Source organism: Salvelinus namaycush, chromosome 21 (assembly GCF_016432855.1).
Source record: "Salvelinus namaycush isolate Seneca chromosome 21, SaNama_1.0, whole genome shotgun sequence".
In the NCBI taxonomy this organism is placed as follows: domain Eukaryota; kingdom Metazoa; phylum Chordata; class Actinopteri; order Salmoniformes; family Salmonidae; genus Salvelinus; species Salvelinus namaycush.
In genome coordinates this window covers 38,066,321-38,085,165 of record NC_052327.1, presented here as the reverse complement: position 1 = coordinate 38,085,165, position 18,845 = coordinate 38,066,321, and positions in this window count along the sequence as shown.

The following is an 18,845-nucleotide window of genomic DNA, read 5'->3' as shown; positions in this document are numbered from 1 at the left end:
GCAGCAACACATGACAACACAGCATGGTAGCAACACCACATGACAAAAACATGGTAGCAACACAACATGGCAGCAGCACAACATGGTAACAGCACAAAACATGGGTACAAACATTAGTGGGCACAGACAACAGCACAAAGGGCAAGAAGGTAGAGACAACAATACATCAGGCAAAGCAGCCACAACTGTCAGTAAGAGTGTCCATGATTGAGTCTTTGAATGAAGAGATTGAGATAAAACTGTCCAGTTTGAGTGTTTGCTGCAGCTCGTTCCAGTCGCTAGCTGCAGCGAACTGAAAAGACGAGCTAAATGCTATACTTTCTCTACAAAATGGTGAATTATAGGCCGATGCAAATTGCTGGTGGGTCTTTCAGATACATTCTAGAAATTAAGACTGACTTTTTTGTGTGTTTTGAAAGACAGTTATACATGCGCCCAATGTTGTGGTATTTCCTAAGGCCTACTGTATAATAATAATAACAAAAATAATGTGTATTCGATTTGCATTTGTATTGTCACGTTTCATCACATTTGCTGCATTTACGCAGCAAACACATTATGTTTATGCGAAGCTTTTTAATCTATTGAAATGTATTGTTTGGTTAAACATTGGCCTATTGTACATATTACAATCAAATGTATTTTTAAATCTATAGCCTAACACATGAAGCATGCATGCATTATTTATTACACTGTAAGCGCAAGCAATTGTAGTGTAGTTTAAGATGTCACAACAGGCCTCTCTATATGTGCACATTTTTAAAACGGGATTAAAAAAAAGTCGATAATAACGGTGATCCTTATAGGATGATAAGGTGCTACCTGCTTAAAACTCAATGCATTTAGACCAATATAATGCATCATATTTAGTAATAGCTCAAGTTTGCGTGTGCCTCAATTGTGATTCCAGTATTTCAGAGCTAATAGTTATGCAGTTATGACGTGCACAATTATATCACAACAGGACACTTTGGAAAAATATATTTAACTTCAGGGAAACGAATTCATATGTTTACTGGGATGGTATTTACATGTCAATGGAATCTGTGTGTCGTGTCTCAATGTTCAGCAATGTTAATCGGATTTAGTGAGAATCCATGGAACTTCGAATTGGAGCAATAATAGCCTACTCACTGCAATTCGCACGAAACCATGTGGACAGCATATTTTTGTACGGATCTTTAACAAGCAATGCAATGCCCTGTCCAATTTAGCAGACCAAACAAAGACAACGAAAGTTAGGCTACATGTCAGTATGGACAAAGAATGAGATAATTTACCTATTTACTTGTTATAAGACTGCATTCGTGGTATGGTTTTGATAACAACCACATGAGTGAATGTATATGTCAGGAACTATTTTGTGGACAAATGTATAGCCAATACTACTGATTATCATTTTATCCGTATTGAGCAAAAGTGCGTAAAAGTGTGCATCAAAATGTGCATATGTGTGTGTGTGCGCGCGGGCGTGTGTGATTCATTTTCCGTATATATTCTATAACGATTTGGGGTGATAGGGGCTCAATGCAAACTATTGAACAAAGTCATAAAATAAGGCTATGCATAACCTTGAATTAATTCAATATTGGCTATATTAAAGATACATATAATACATTGACGAGGAAAAGCCTGCAGGAAACCAAACAGTACATATGACCACCGTGCTTAAAAAACAACAGGAAGACAAGTTCCTCTCCATATAATGACAATAATTATATTGCCAAGAACAGAAAGCATCTTCCCCCTCCGTCCATCTCGTGGGCCTACCACCTGCCATGCAGACCATATTTAGCTACGGTTCGCTATCGGGTCAGTGATAATACCTGGGGTTGGATGGTGCCACTCGAGAAAAAATATAAATAAATATGAGTGCTCTTAAGTAGCAGGGGGGAGTCTTATTGGGCTTCTAAGGTGACCTCGCCATGCGACCTCATGCTGAGGAGAAAATGCGAAAAGTTCGCGGTGGTTTGGTCCGTAGGTGGGCGGTGGACTGAGAACTCCTGCCACAAGCCGCAAGTTCTTGAAAGTGGACATGATGTTGTCATTGCTGCAGGCTTGCCATAACAAAGGGTCGCATCTATTAATGATATATTTTAAACGTGAATTCAAAAACTAGACCCAGGATAAATTATGGTTGCAATGTTGGTTTATCTGTTGCTCAAAATAAAACTACTTTCATGCACCATCATTTATTAATTCCTTCAGAAAATAATCTAAATATCATTATGGTCAAAATTACGAATCGAATCGAGTAAAAAGTCATTGATTAGAACAACAATTAATCACAAAAACAGCCTTGTTGAGCCTTGGTCTGAATAATAATAAACAATTGGAAAGTCATTTAAGACTGTAGCTAGCCAAAGCCACAGTGTGAACTCTAATTTACTGTCAGTGTTTTTGTCACTCATGTTAAAGTCTTAGATATACAGTATTACAGGCGACTCTCAAAATCAAAAAGCAACCAACGTTTATTTTTTGTTGCAGCTTGCCTATACGATTAGCCATTTATATAGAAACCCCTCTCTCCAAATGTTTACAAAATGTTAAAGCAATTGATTAATCCTCAGTGTTTGTTTTTATTGTGTTGGTTTGTATTTTGTTTCACATGCTCACGCAGACAGGCATGCCTAGAAACTCAGGCACTGAGTCAGTGTAGAATGTAATCTGGGTTCATGTACACAGGTCTCTACTGCCACTTGTCTAATTCAAATGATAATAAACCACTAGATGAGCTCGCTGAGCTGATCCCAGATGTAGGAGAGATAGCTACTACTAATCAAAATATAAATCTATACATTCTTGGAACAAGTTCTCAAAAACGGAAAAATGTGGAAAAATAGAAGAAAATAAAACTATACATTTTTTAAATATTTATAATGTTGACAATTCGTGCTACAATTCAAGTTGACCACACAAGTCAAGGTTAGACTTTCATGCAACACAACAAGGGCATAACTTTGTGTTGAATATTGGGGGGGGTTCAGGGTCAATGGGTTCTGGTGTCAACATGTGAAAGCAATGCTCCCTCTAATTTGAGCTCGTGCACAGGCGCGCAGCTCCCCAGGGACTGCTGCACAGAAGAAATATCAGCCTGTGCAGAGTAGCACATATTTGAACTTTGCTGAACTTTCTAGTTTTCCCCTTTAGTTAACACTATCAATTTTACCTTCCACTGTGGGAATTAACAATATTAGCCACTTTCAATGCAACATACCGAAACAAAACGAACTATGCAATATTTTTTTTGTAGGCAGAACGTACCAGAGTAGGATTCTATTGCATTGACAGGCATGACTCAGCCCATATTCTACAGACCGGTGCAGCATAACCATATGCAAAACTAATTATGCAATATTTTTTTTGTAGGCAGAACGTACCAGAGTAGGATTCTATTGCATTGACAGGCATGACTCAGCCCATACTCTACAGACCGGTGCAGCATAACCAATTAGAGCTGCAGTATCCCTATATGCAAATAAAACATTGACATATATGGATCTGTGCCATTCACTTTGAACTGGACTGTGTTTACAGCATGAGTGGTCATGAGTAGATGCACTTGTTTAAGATCAAAGCAAGAGCTGCATGTAGCCACTTGTGCACATTTGTCCATATTCTTTGCTAGTAAGCATTATTAGCCCATTTATAGCTAATTTCTAGTCAGCAATGAGGGAGTGGTTGCTTCCTACAAGAGCACAAAAAGTTTGCATTTCTTGCCATCTTTGAAAAGCAAGTCAGGTAAAGAGCATTTTTTTCTGTCTTAAAGGGGGAGTGTTGTATTTTGAGACAGGCTTGAATAAGCGAAGTAGCCAATAGGCAGAGGGTAGCATCATTTGTCTGTTTCTCTGTAATGATCAAATAGCCACAGTAGCCTACTTGGCCACTGTTATAACTGTAACTTAAAGCGGGTACAGCCTCAGTGTTCACAGAAAACGCCGCCAATAGTTGCACAGAATTTTCACAACTTCCAAGTTTTCGCTCAGCAGACCTGACATTTGCCCAGTGCCTATTTTTGGGGGAAACATTGGTGAAATGGTTGTTTCTGATTAATTTCGAAGGGAAAATACGTTTAAAAACATGTCCTGATAATCTGGTCAAAATACCCCAATCACAACTGAAACGCCAATATTTTTCTAATTACTTTAAACTGTGTTCTTACTCGTAACAGTTCAGAAAGTCACCACCACACCCCTTCTTTAACTACTTTTAAATTAAAAAACCCATTATTCTACTTGTGTACCCTTTACCACACTTGGCTAGTACATGGTCTTGAATAACTAATTTCTTATACCCAATTCACTTAAAAGGAGTCGAGTCCAGACACTTCTTACTTGGTTACACAATTTAATGTCAGTATTAATTCATAAAAAACTTAAGTGACAGTCAAAACATAACTGTTCAATATGGCTCAAGCAACGGACTTCAAAATAAACCAATCAGTATGGCGTCATGCTCAAGCAAAGGACTTAAAACATATATATAAACAACATATTGTCATTCACCATCAATAAAAAAACATACACATTCAGTAACCGGTTGCAACCTTATACAAAGGTGGGCATAGTGGTACAGAAAGGGGTCAGATCATCAGTCTGAATTCAGTAAAATGCACTAAATACCTGTTAACGGCCTGTTAACGACAGAAACAACATTTGGGCATGTTGTTTGTTTTCCTATCTATGGTATCCATCTTCTCCTGGTGGACACGACAGACGCAAAATAGTTCAATCTGCTTTGGGTGCGTTCGTAAATTCGCTCTGGATATCTACTCCAATTTCAGAGCGCTCTCCTCCTGTGTGCTAGAGCGCAGAATAACTGATTCATTTACGAACGCTTAACACCGTTGTCAGTAAACCTCAACTAAAAGGCGTAATTAAATTGTTGCCAGCAGCACAGTTACAGTCACCAATGCTCTGGATAACATGAAAACAGCCTAACCAGCTCTGCTAGGGCGAGTAAAATAGTCAGAGTGAAGTGTTCTCTAGTTTGTGTGGGGCGGCAGGTTGCCTAGTGGTTAGAGCGTTGGGCCAGTAACCGAAAGTTGCTAGATCGAATCTCCGAGCTGACAAGGTAAAAATATATCGTTCTGCCCCTGAACAACGCAGTTAACTGTTCCTAGGCCGTCATTGTAAATAAACAATTGTTCTAAATCCACTTTAAAAAAGGTTATATTAAAAAAAGCGTAATTAAATTGTTGCCAGCAGCACAGTTACAGAGATTGGAGATATGGATAACAGAGCCTTGTCTGGAAGCCGAGTGCTTGACTGCGGTTGAGGTCAGAACTGTCAAAAATGTACGCTCTGAATTTATGAACAGACAATCTGACAAAGCTCTGAATTTACGAACGCCCAGTGCGTCCTCTGGCACTACAGATTTAATGTTGTGCGCAGCCACTAAATGAAATCAGAATACAGGCAACAACATTTGTTATAGCTTGGTCTACAGTCAGCAAAGCTGAGGAGTTGAACCGATATCTCTGTGCGATGTAAATTGCTGTCCAACGTCCTTTACCAGAATGCCATATAACTCAAATTCTTAACTGATCACCTGTTCGTCCTCTCCCTGCCTCAACATGGGCGGTGCTCTCGCTCACTATTGCCTGTATTTGAACCCTGACATAATCATATTACAAACATGATTGGGTTAACTTATTAACATGATGCATACCATGGCATTGTTGAATACTCGTTTCTGATTGACTTGAAATAAATTCTAGAACATGCATTATTTAAGTGATAATGCCCGAGAAGCCGTTTTCGGAGGATATTTTGGCACAGGTGTTGTTCGTCGAGGGCCGGCAAACCGTGCCAATATATCGTCCAAACACCGACATTAGCACTCTTATACAACGGGTTACCAACATATTCAAATAATGATTGACATATTTTCATTAAAGAAGTTATTTTGATTTATTTATTTCATTCTTCCACAAGATATAGTCCCGACACAAATATAGTGTTGCTACCCAAGCCGACTGGTCATTCGTTCTATGGGTTTGGTTGCCGGAGACGCAACCCAGTTGTTCAGTGATTATTTATAGATAATAAACATAGAGTAGCAGCTGCGTAAAAACAAAGGGGGGTCCCGGTGGACATTTGATTAATTGTTCAGCAGTCTTATGGCTTGGGGGTAGAAGCTGTTAAGGAGCCCTTTGGACCTAGATTTGGTGCTCCGGTACCACTAGCCATGGTATGAAAGGGTTATAATCAACTCGTGGCTTTATTCGTTCTCCGGAAAGTAATGCAACTCCATTGAAAGTCAGTTCCACTCCGCTAGCGAGTCGTGGAAGACACCTTCCACGTTGTTCATTATTTTCCATAGAATGCATAGCCTCTTGTTTATTATTCCTTACTTAGATTCTGATTTTATTAACTAAATTATTGATTTACTGTCTGGCAATAGGTATAGCTAGTTGGCTGACGACATAGTACCAGTCTACAGGGCCGTCGTTATGGGCCGGCCCTAAGGGGTCTGGCCCGCCCTACCGTCCCTCCTTGCCCGTCCAAATAAAATATTAAACTATAGATAATTTATTTGACCAAGACGCGTGCCGACAGAAAGACGCATCAATCTCAGATAAAGCATCCGAGTGAGCGAAACAGCGCCCCTCTGTCTCCGTATGTGTAGACCATGTATCTTATGCTTTCTGGACAAAAGGAGTATGGCATGTCATACCTTTTCTGGCCAGACAGCATCAGATCCATGAGCTACATACACTAAGATAGAGGGGTGCTGTTTTGCTCACTAGTTTCAGCAGAGAGGAAGAGGCGAAGCGAGAGGGCTCTCGCTTGCAAAAATCTGTCCTGAATAAGCCCAATGCATTTCTATGGGCATAATATGCAGACCTAACCTTGTCACCTACATTCCTGCCTAGGACAACGACTTGCATTGTTTGGGAGACAGATTCCTGGTTTCAGCCACTTGCGAATTAGAAAGCAAAGTTGGCGGGTGCACTGTTCGGATGCTGGCTTCCCCTAAAGTAAATTGATGTCTTGCCAAAATTATACAATTACTCCTGTCTAAATAATTAGCTAACGATAGCTCAAGCCAAGACAGAAAGGGAGGCAGACAGGCAGAGTAGAGAGATAGTTTTATTTGTCAGTTTTAGGCCTATGCATTTCACTTAGTTGACGATGGAAGTTATAGGCACACTGCTGCATTGCCCTATAGGAGATCCCATAAAAAAAACGGGCCCACCTATAGAAATAAAATGCCCAGCCAACTGATTCGTTCTGGTGCCGGCCCTGCCAGTTTATTATTAATTGTACAGTATAGTTAGATAACTAGCTATTCATTCATTCACTTAGTCTTCTGCACCCCCCCCCCTAAATATCTTATGTTCGCACTTTTCTCCCTTTTGGCATTGGCACCTCCATTAAGGGCACTAGTTACTTTTTCACTAGGGTGAACCCTGACTCATTGAGTGCTGATCTGAACCTGCAGTTGAAAAGGAAAAGATCCAGATACTGTACTAGCTTAGCTAGCTAACGTAAGCCTAGCTAAAACAGCCAACCTAGCACTCTATCACTCGGTATAAAACTCCTTTGTTACACACACCTCTGTGAAGAGGGAACGCAACACCCTGCTACAACTCAACTCCCCAAGAAGTGAAAGGGGTATGGGACTGTAGGTGCGAGTAAGGATGACAAAGGCAGAGAGAGTGGTACCGTTTACAAGGAATTTATTCCGTCACACGGTAATATGGGGAAAAGGGGCTGGACGGAACCAAAGCAAAGAAAGTAAATGTCAAAGCCCCCTCTCCTACCTTAACTGCCTACCCACTACCCACCTAACTTAGCACCACCTGGTGCGCTAACCAAAATACAGGGGGGGGGGGTTCGCCCAGGTCTTTCCTGGTGTGCCTAGACAGTGAATATACTACGGGTATATGTATGCCCGCAGGCCTCCTAAGCACTCCCTTGTTGCCTTCCCCTTTCCCCCCTGGGAACAAACAAAACAGAATTTGACAAACAATTTCACAATGATCAAAACACTGCGTCCTATTGACACAAAACAGACATAACCAATCAGCTCTCACTCAACCAATACAGGACACACTAATCATTTCCCTCTGAGAACAACCAACACAGTATATCACCCTCAGCAATCATCTCTCTCTGCATTATTTTTATCCTGAACAGAACTGGCTTTTATATAGCTTCAGAAGGAGTCTAATGGGATACAGCTGTAACTTGACGAGGGGGCGGGGTCAGCTCCAATTAGCCATGGAGTCGACCAATCAGCTGCTTGGGGGATTTCAGGAAGCCATCCTGAAACACACACATAACAAACCACAAGACAAAAACTGGGGAACGTAACACGCCCACCACAAAAAATGCAAACATTTTGCAATAACAAAAACCATATCGCATCCCCAGTTACTAAACCCGTGATAGCGCGTCTGCAACCACATTCACCGAACCCTTCACATAGGCTATCTGTACATTGTATCCTTGTACAATCAGAGCCCACTGCATAAGGTGGCGGTTCTGATTGTACATTTGCTTTAAGAACACCAAAGGATTATGGTCCGTGAAGACCATTACAGGCAAGGTACTGGAGCCCACATATACCTCAAAGAACTGTAAGGCAAGCAATAAAGCCAGCGTCTCTTGTTCAATTGTGGAGTACCTAGACTGACATGAGTTGAACTTACGAGAGAAGAAACTGACGGGCCGATCCACTCCATCTTCATCTTCCTGCAAGAGAACCGCACCCACTCACACTATACTAGTGTCTACCTCCAACTTAAAAGGTTTGTCAAAGTTGGGAGCGGCAAGCACTGGGGCACTACAAAGTAGCGCTTTAGCGGACTCAAAAGCATAGTTACAGTCCTTGGGCCACTTAAATGGTACTTTGGAACTAAGCAGAGATGAAAGGGGAGCTACTATCGTCGAGATATTCTTACAGAACGTACGATAGTACCCTACCATCCCCAGGAATCTGCGCAGCTGGCGGCGAGTCGTGGGAGAAGGAAAAGCAACAATTACTTCCACTTTGCCAGATACACTTGACCTCGTACCACTTGTTTCCCTAAGTCACAGTAGCCTTCCCAAACTCACACTTGGCCAAATTGAGGGTTAAAGAAGCATTCTCCAACCGCTGAAACACACTTCTCAAAGTGGAGAGATGATCAGACCAAGTAGACGAATGTATCACCACATCGTTAAGGTAAGCAGTACAATTTGGCACATCTGCAAACACAATGTTAACTAGGCGCTGAAAGGTAGCAGGTGCATTACACATTCCAAAGGGCATCACAGTGTATTATACGAAGTTACCAGGCGTAACGAAAGCCAAGATGTCCGAAGCGCGAGAGGTCAGAGGCACCTGCCAATAACCTTTTATCAAATCTAACTTACTAACATAAGCAGCAGAGCCAATTCTATCAATGCAGTCATCTAATCGAGGTAGAGGAACAGAATCAGACCTTGTAACTGCATTTACACGACGATAGTCCGTACATAAGCGAGACGTACCGTCAAGCTTAGGAACAAGAATACACGGGGAACTCCAGGAGCTGTTACTGGGTTTTGCCATGTCATTCTGTAATAAATAAGCTACCTCACTTTCATTACCTCCCTTTTCTTTGCATTAACCCGGTACAGATGCTGACGTATAGGAACAGCGTTGCCCACATCCACGTCATGTTCCAAGATGGACATACGACTTGGAACGTCCTGAAACACATTGAGAAAATTGTTTATCAATAGGATAAGATCCTTAGTTTGATCGTTATCCAAATGTTCCATTTGAGAGGGTAACTTCTTCAGCATCTCTGAATTACATAAGCGTTCACACTGCTGTAACGTATGGCGTAACTCCAACCCGTCCTCCTTATCCTCCTCTAGGTCCCAGCCAGGCTTCAGCACCACCGCAGCCACACTGGAGACGGCGGGCTGGACCGGCTTACTTGAGGAGCTGTCGAGAGTCAAGTACATAATATGCTTTTAGCATGTTAACATGACACACACGGGAAGAACGCCTTCGATCTGGGGTCTTTATCACATAATTGGTGTCACTGAGTTTCTTTTCCACAAGATATGGTCCAGAAAAACATGTTGACAGAGAGGAGCCAGGGATTGGCAACAAAACTAAAACTTGATCCCCTGGTGCAAAAGAACAGCCAACAGCCTTTTTGTCATAATGCAACTTCATGCGTTTTTGCGAAGAGGAGAGAGACTTTTGGGCTAACGCACATGCGGCGTGCAGTCTCTCCCGCATCTTACTGACATAATCTTACACATTTTTAGGGGCGCTACTGGGTGTAGGAGATAAGATATGCTCCTTCAAAACTTTCAGTGGACCCCGTGGGGTGTGTCCAAACACAAGGTCAGCAGGGCTGAACCCTAAGGACTCTTGTATCGTTTCCCTAATAGCAAATAGGACAAAGGGTACCCCCTCATCACAATCGGTACTGGTATCCATGCAATACTTGCGTAGCACTGCCTTCAGCGTTTGATGCCAGCGTTCGAGAGCCCCTTGACTCTCTGGGTGATACGGACTGGAGACCTGATGGGAAATACAGTGTCTTGAACACATTAGAGAACAGCTTTGACATAAAGTTGAATCCCTGATCAGTTTGGATTACTTTAGGGAGTCCAAACGTAGAGGAGAACTTCACTAGTGTCTTCACCACAGTTTTAGCCGTTATAGTACGGAGAGGAATAGCCTCTGGGTATCGAGTAGCACTGCACATTGTTAATAAGAACTGGTTACCTGACCTGGTTTTCGGAAATGGACCTACACAATCAATTATCACTCTTTCAAACGGTTCCCCCACCACAGGAATCGGGCAGAGTGGCGCTTGAGGAACTGTTTGATTCGCTTTCCCAGTGAGTTGACATACATGACAGGTTTACAAAAATTGGACCACGTCAGACTTCAAACCTGGCCAGAAAAAAATTACGAAGGACTCGGTTATAAGTCTTTGTGATCCCCAAATGTCCGGACCACGCCTGGTCATGGGCGAGTGACAGCACCTGCTGTCGGAACGGTGTAGGAACAACCACTTGACACACTTCACTCCAGTCACTAACGGTGTCATGAGCTGCCCATTTACGCATCAACTCCTGCTTCCATAAAGTAGGCGGTCTCTTGGGTTTTAGCTTCCTCAATGGAAATTACCGAAGTAAAACACTTGCGAAGACTGGTGTCTCCTTTTTGACATTCAATCACCTTCTCGGGGGTGACAGATAAAAGAATGTCATGTAATTGGGGCGCGATTTCGCAGTCCCCTGCCTTCGTTTTTACGGGGGTAAAAACTGTCGGCCTTGCAGAAGGAATACTCGGTGCATTGTCTTCTACCTCAACATTCTCAAAAATGGAACTAGCCAAATCCACCACATCTCCAAGCTTGCGAGATTGTGCCCTCGTTAACACACAAGCAGGAAAAACTTGTGGAAATGCTTGAACCAATTTCTCATCTGCAATTCTGATTTCTGGGTTGTCAACTACCTCTAACAAAGGAGTAATGTTACCACCAGCAATATCATTCCCTAGTAGAAATGTGACTCCTTTTACTGGCAGTGTAGACACTACACCAACACGGAAACATCCTGATACCAAGTCTGACACTAAGTGGACCCAGTGTAATGGTACAGGTACTGTTTTTGTCTCTATCCCCTGTAATATGACATGTGAGCCACAATACGTTTCAGGAGACCAGGGTAAAGCATCAGTAATGATTACTGACTGCGCCGCCCTGGTGTCTCGTAAGATTTGAATGGGCTTTTTATCAGTGTCTTCTCCAGTTAAGGAAACACAACCGGCAGAGATAAATAGAGCATAGACAGGATCCGGTTTCTCAAATGCTGAATCAATACCTCGGGCCAACGGACGAGACAAATTTGACTAAACCCAAACTTTTCATTTTTGGGGACGGTGATTGGGACTGTTTCGGTTTATTTTTCAAAACCGGGCAGTCTGCAATCACGTGACCCTTTTGGTGACAGTAAAAACATTAACGGATTTCATGGAAAGGCTTAGGGTTGTCAGAGGAAAAGCGACCTGAACGAGGCACTGATGACGTAATCAGTCTACCTTCAAAACGAGGCGCACCAAAGACAGTCGTGTGTGTCAAAGCGTTCTCATCTGCCAACACTGCTGCCTGGGCCAATGTCGCCACTTTCTGTTCATTTAAATAAACTACAATTCTATCAGGGAGGTTGCTTTTTAAATCCTCCAACAGCATCAACTCCCGAATATCAGCAAAGGTGTTAGCTTTGCTGGCTGAACACCAGTGATTAAACAGAGACTCTTTGTCCCTAGCAAACTCAACAGAAGTACGGTGAGAGGGTTTCTTGTGGTTCCTGAAGCGCTGCCTTTAAGCTTCAGGCACCAACTCATAAGCCCTCAACACGGTAGTTTTAACTGTATCGTAGTGTAAACTGTCTTCCAGGGAGAGAGCAGCTACTACTTCCTGGGCTTTCCCAGACAATTTACATTGTAACAGGAGCGGCCAAACCTCGAGTGGCCAATGCAGCGCAGCAGCCACATGCTCAAACGCTGAGAAATAGGCATCAACTTCCGACTCTCAGAATAGAGGAACTACAATTTACATTGTAATAGGAGCGGCCAAACCTCGAGTGGCCAATGCAGCGCAGCAGCCACATGCTCAAACGCTGAGAAATAGGCATCAACTTCCGACTCTCAGAATAGAGGAACTAAAGCGATATCTCTACTTACATCGAAGTGTTTGACACGCTGAACTCTGTCTGAGAAGTAGTTGGTGAACCAGGCGAGGCAGTCATTTGAGAAACCAAGGCTGTTGAGTCTGCCGATAAGAATACGGTGATTGACAGAGTCGAAAGCCTTGGCCAGGTCGATGAATACGGCTGCACAGTATTGTCTTTTATCGATGGCAGTTATGATATCGTTTAGGACTTTAAGCATGGCTGAGGTGCACCCATGATCAGCTCGGAAACCAGATTGCATAGCGGAGAAGGTACGGTGGGATTCGAAATGGTCAGTGATCTGTTTGTTAACTTGGCAATCGAAGACCTTAGAAAGCCAGGGTAGGATAGATATAGGTCTGTAACAGTTTGGGTCTAGAGTGTCTCCCCCTTTGAAGAGGGGGATAACTGCAGAGGCTTTCCAATCTTTGGGGGTCTCAGACAATATGAAAGAGAGGTTGAACAGGCTAGTAATAGGGGTTGCAACAATTGTGACGGATCATTTTAGAAAGAGAGGGTCCAGATTGTCTAGCCCAGCTGATTTGTAGGGGTCCAGATTTTGCAGCTCTTTCAGAACATCAGCTATCTGGATTTGGGTGAAGGAGAAATGGGGGAGGTTTGGGCAAGTTGCTGTGGGGGGTGCAGGGCTGTTGACCGGGGTAGGGATAGCCAGGTGGAAAGCATGACCATCCGTAGAAAAATGCTTTTTGAAATTCTCAATTATCGTGGATTTATCGGTGGTGACAGTGTTTCCTAGCCTTAGTGCAGTGGGCAGCTGGGAGGAGGTGATCTTATTCTCCATGGACTTTACAGTGTCCTATAACTTTTTGGAGTTTGTGCTACAGGATGCAAATTTCTGTTTGAAAAAGCTAGCCTTTGCTTTCCTAACTGCCTGTGTATATTGGTTCCTAACTTCCCTGAAAAGTTACATATCGCGGGGCTATTCGATGCTAATGCAGTACGCCACAGGTTGTTTTTATGCTGGTCAAGGGCAGTCAGGTCTGGAGTGAACCAAGGGCTATATCTGTTCCTAGTTCTTTTTTCTTCTTTTTGGGGCATGCTTATTTAAGATGGTGAGGAAATCACTTTTAAAGAATAACCAGGCATCCTCTACTGACAGAATGAGGTCAATATCCTTCCAGGATACCCGGGCCAGGTCGATTAGAAAAGCCTGCTCGCTGAAGTAATTTAGGGAGCGTTTGACAGTGATGAGTGGTCGTTTGACCGCAGACCCATTACGGACGCAGGCAATGAGGCAGTGATCGCTGAGATCCTGGTTGAAGACAGTAGAGGTGTATTTAGAGGGCAGGTTGATATCTATGAGGGTGCCCGTGTTTACAGATTTGGGGTTGTACCTGGTAGGTTAATTGATCATTTGTGTGAGATTGAGGGCATCTAACTTAGATTGTAGGATGGCCGGGGTGTTAAGCATGTCCCAGTTTAGGTCACCTAACAGTACGAGCTCTGAAGATAGATGGGGGGCAATCATGTGTGTGTATGCATGTGTCTGTGCCTATGTTTGTGTTACTTCACAGTCCCCGCTGTTCCATAAGGTCTATTTTTACCTGCTTTTTAAATCTGATTCTACTGCTTGCATCAGTTACCTGATGTGGAATAGAGTTCCATGTAGTCATGGCACTATGTAGTACTGTATGCCTCCCCATAATCTGTTTTGGACTTGGGGCCTGTGAAGAGACCTCTGGTGGCATGTCTTGTGGGGTATGCATGGGTGTCTGAGCTGTGTGCTATTATTTGAAACAGACATCTCAGTACCTTCAGCTTGTCAACACCTCTTATGAAAACAAGTAATGATGATGTCAATCTCTTTTCCACTTTGAGCCATGAGAGATTGACATGCATATTATTCATGTCAGTTCTCCGTGTACTTTTAAGGGCCAGCCTTGCTGCCCTGTTCTGAGCCAACTGCAATTTTCCCAAGTCCCTCTTTGTGGCACCTGACCACACTACTGAACGGTAGTCCAGATGCGACAAAACCAGGGCCCGTTGGACCTGCCTTGTTGATAGTGTTGTTAAGAATGCAGAAAAACGCTTTATTATGGACAGACTTCTCCCCATTTTAGCTAGTTGTATCAATATGTTTTGACCATGACAGTTTACAATCCAGGATAACTCCAAGCAGTTTAGTCACCTCAACTTGCTCAATTTCCACATTATTCATTACAAGATGTAGTTGAGGTTTAGGGTTTAGTGAATGATTTGTCCCAAATACAAGGCTTTTAGTTTAGGAAATATTTAGGACTAACTTATTCCTTGCTACCCATTCTGAAATCAAATCAAATACTTAATCAGTTATCTTCCTCAAATCAAGGGGATGCTGATGCAATCTTTGCAAAAAGGAGAGAATGTGGAGTTAACCGTGACTTAGCATGCCCCGGAGCAAGATTCGTTTCCATAGAAATTTAACTGGCTAAAAGGTGGAGCCACTTTTGTATGACCTGTTATCCCAAGTTGAACTCAAGAGTTGACCAAACTTACCTCTCTAACTCCTCAAACCTGCTTTTCATCATGTCCCAGAATCTGTTCCGAAGTACAATTTCAACTGTCCCAAACTGAAGATGAACCATCCCAAATTAAATACTTTGTTTATTTTTATGTTTTGATATGCCAACATGGGTCTACTCTAGGACAGGTCAATCACAATGATTTAAAAGGCTAATAGGAGTACAACTGAAACAGAACAATAGGGCTGTCAACTGAGCCAGAAATTCACATTCAAACATGTGCCCCTAAAAAGGCCAACATTGAAATAATATTCTAATCTATTTAGCATAAATGTACATGTAACTGAATAAAGGAAACACTTGAGTAAATTAGTGATATTAAGTATATTGAAAGGTGGTGCATCCACACAGGTGTGGTTCCTGAGTTAATTAAGCAATTAACATCCCATCATGCTTAGGGTCATGCATAAAAATGCCCAGTTGCCCATTATTTAGATTACCACGGCTAGAAGTGATTTAGATAGAGGGGTCTCAAAGGATCATAGGGTGTGTGTGTCTTAGTCACCAGATCTCAACTCAATTGAACACATATGGGAGACTCTGGAGTGGAGCCTGAGAGCGGTTTCCACTACTATCAACAAAACATCTCATGGTGTTACATCCCTCCAATAGAGTTCCAGACACTTGTAGAATCTATGTGCATTGAAGCTGTTCTGGCTCGTGGTGCCCAACACCCTATTAAGACACTTTATGTTGGGGTTTCCTTTATTGTGTCAGTTACCTGTAATAAATAATTAGCCTACATCTCACAGTGTAGCCTAGGTGATATGTGTTTACAGCCTCTCATGTCCTAGTAGCCTAGCCAAAATCAGACCATAGACATGTTGAGGGAATTATTTGATAAACAATTCCTTATGCCATTGAAACCAGCATTCTCACATGTTCTAATAAGTGCGCATTGCTGCACTTATAATGTGAAGAAATAATAGTTTAATCAACATTTTAGGCTAAACGTTCTGATCTGTTGCATCAGCCTCATTGCTTTAGAATTTTGGGGGGGATGTACAATGGTTGTATGAAATTTGTATCTATCGTCCCAGACTGTTTTGAACCGCCACTGTGGTGCAAAGCCACATAAAGCCAGAAGCTGCTTGGCGCTTTACAGTGTGGAATCTTTTTCCCCTCAATCAAATTCATCATAACCTTCATCCTCCCCGCAAGTTGCGCTACTGCAACACAACCCTGCCCATGCAGAGGCCAGTTATTTGGCTTCTATCTACTCTGCCTAGACCAGAGGAGAACGACTGCCCCCTCTCATTGACACCACGGGAGTTCATGACCGAAGACAATCATTGTACCAGTGCGCTATTAAGTCTTCATATAGGAATTAATGGTGTCACGTGATCGATGGTTTTGTCCACTCATACAGTCATAGGCTTAGATAGACTAGAGAACAACAGTTTGTCATCTGTTATACAAGCATTTTTCATAATGAATCTTGTTCTGGAGGCTGCCCTGCACACTAGCTGGCACAGCCACAAAGTCATAAAATCTGATTTTAAACCTAACTCTAACCTTAACCACACTGCTAACTCTATTGCCTAACCTAAACCTTAAATTAAGACCAAAAAGCACATTTTTGTTTTAATAAATTTTTACAATATAGACAATTTTGACTTTGCAGCTGGCCTAATTAAGAGGAAATCTCTCAGTTCTGCCTCCAGGATAAGACTCATAACAATAAACGTCAACCTACATATCTGGAACAGACAGACTCACATCATGATCTCTTCTCTCTCTCAACCCTCTAATGTTCTTGTCTAAATGACTAATATATGACACACTTATTTTACCACAAATGTGAGCTTGGGGTGATTACGTATAATGAAATCTATTAGGCAAACAAACGGATATAGGACCTGAAGACATTGTGTGCAGCATGGCGTTGAGGAGTGAATTCCTCCACTACTTTATAATGAAAGACAGCATACAGTCAGAATTGAACAACGTCCTGTGAAAGATAATAATGGGAGATAAACCAACTGGGACAGACACACCCAATCCTAGCAACACATGTAAGGGTATTTAGGTGAGTACATCCTGAGCATTATGAAAAGTCCTTCAAATGAGTGGCCTGAAAATGTATTGATATATTAGTCGATGTTCATGTTAATTTAAGCAAAACAACAACTAACATATGGGAAGACAGTGTTTGGTGGAAAGAGTAAACAATAGAACCCTCACCGTACCAAATATTGGCTGATAACACCATGCTATGGGCCAAAAGAGAAAATAATCACCAGGTAAAAGCCCCAGGCTTCTCCCGAGGGGGACAGGAGTTCAATCTCCCCCTGAAGGAGAACAGTGCTCTTGGGTTTCAAACCATAACAGTCCTAATGGGCCGGGCAGGACCACCACCAGCACAACTGGCACTAGTCATGATACAGCACTGGTCCTGTCTGTAGACTAAATTCCTGATGGGCTGAATACAGTCAAAACACAACCAGAGACCAGGGAGAGAAATATGAAAGTGAAGGGAGGATAAAATAAATAGAGGGACAAGCATTTCCTGCCAGGGAGCCACTCTCCTCTCCTCTCCAGCTCCATCTATTTGTTTTCACATTCATTAACAGATCATTTACATGCAACAGACAAGCGATGAACCTTCAACCCCAGGGTTAGCCGCTTTGGTAAGGCAGTGTTTGTGGTTGGATGGAATCTGAAATCCAAATTCAAATACACAGAACAAGAACCCTTGTAGTGTGGGGATGCAGCTGGTAATAAAAAATTTAAAACACAATTGTAACACCAATGTTTGCGCTTTACTCAAAGCTGCGCCTGCTCTGACAGGCTGTCTGGCAACATCTCTGGATATCCGCAACTCCAGATTTAGTTCAAATCGGGAGACTCTACTGTGTGCTGTATTTACACTGAGTGTACGAAATATTAGGAACACCTTCCCATTTGCCCTCAGAACAGCCTCAACTCGTCAGGGCATGGACTCTACAAGGTGTCGAAAGCGTTCCACAGTGATGCTGGCACATTTTGACTCCAATGCTTCCCACAGTTGTGTCAAGTTGGCTGGATATCCTTTGGGTGGTGGACCATTCATGATACACACGGGATACTGTTGAGTGTGAAAAACCCAGCATCGTTGCAGTTCTTGACACACACCGGTGCGCCTGGCACCTACTACCATACCCCGTTCAAAGGCACTTAAATATTTTGTCTTGCCCATTCAGCCTCTGAATGACACACATACACAATCCATGTCTCAATTGTCTCAAGGCTTAAAACTCCTTCTTTAACCTGACTCCTCCCTTTCATATACACTGATTGAAGTGGATTTAACAAGTGACAAACCATAACAGTCCTAATTGGCCGGGCAGGACCACCACCAGCACAACTGGCACTAGTCATGATACAGCACTGGTCCTGTCTGTAGACTAAATTCCTGATGGGCTGAATACAGTCAAAACACAACCAGAGACCAGGGAGAGAAATATGAAAGTGAAGGGAGGATTAAAAAAATTCAATAAGGGATCAAAGCTTTCACCTGGATTCACCTATGTCAGGTGTTCCTAATGATTTGAACACTCAGTGTCTATGATAGTAAAATCAAAAAAGAAACTTGAATTTAATCATTATTTTAGAATCTCAAATGTATTTACCTTGATTATTAACAGCTGAGTAAAAGTGCCACTTC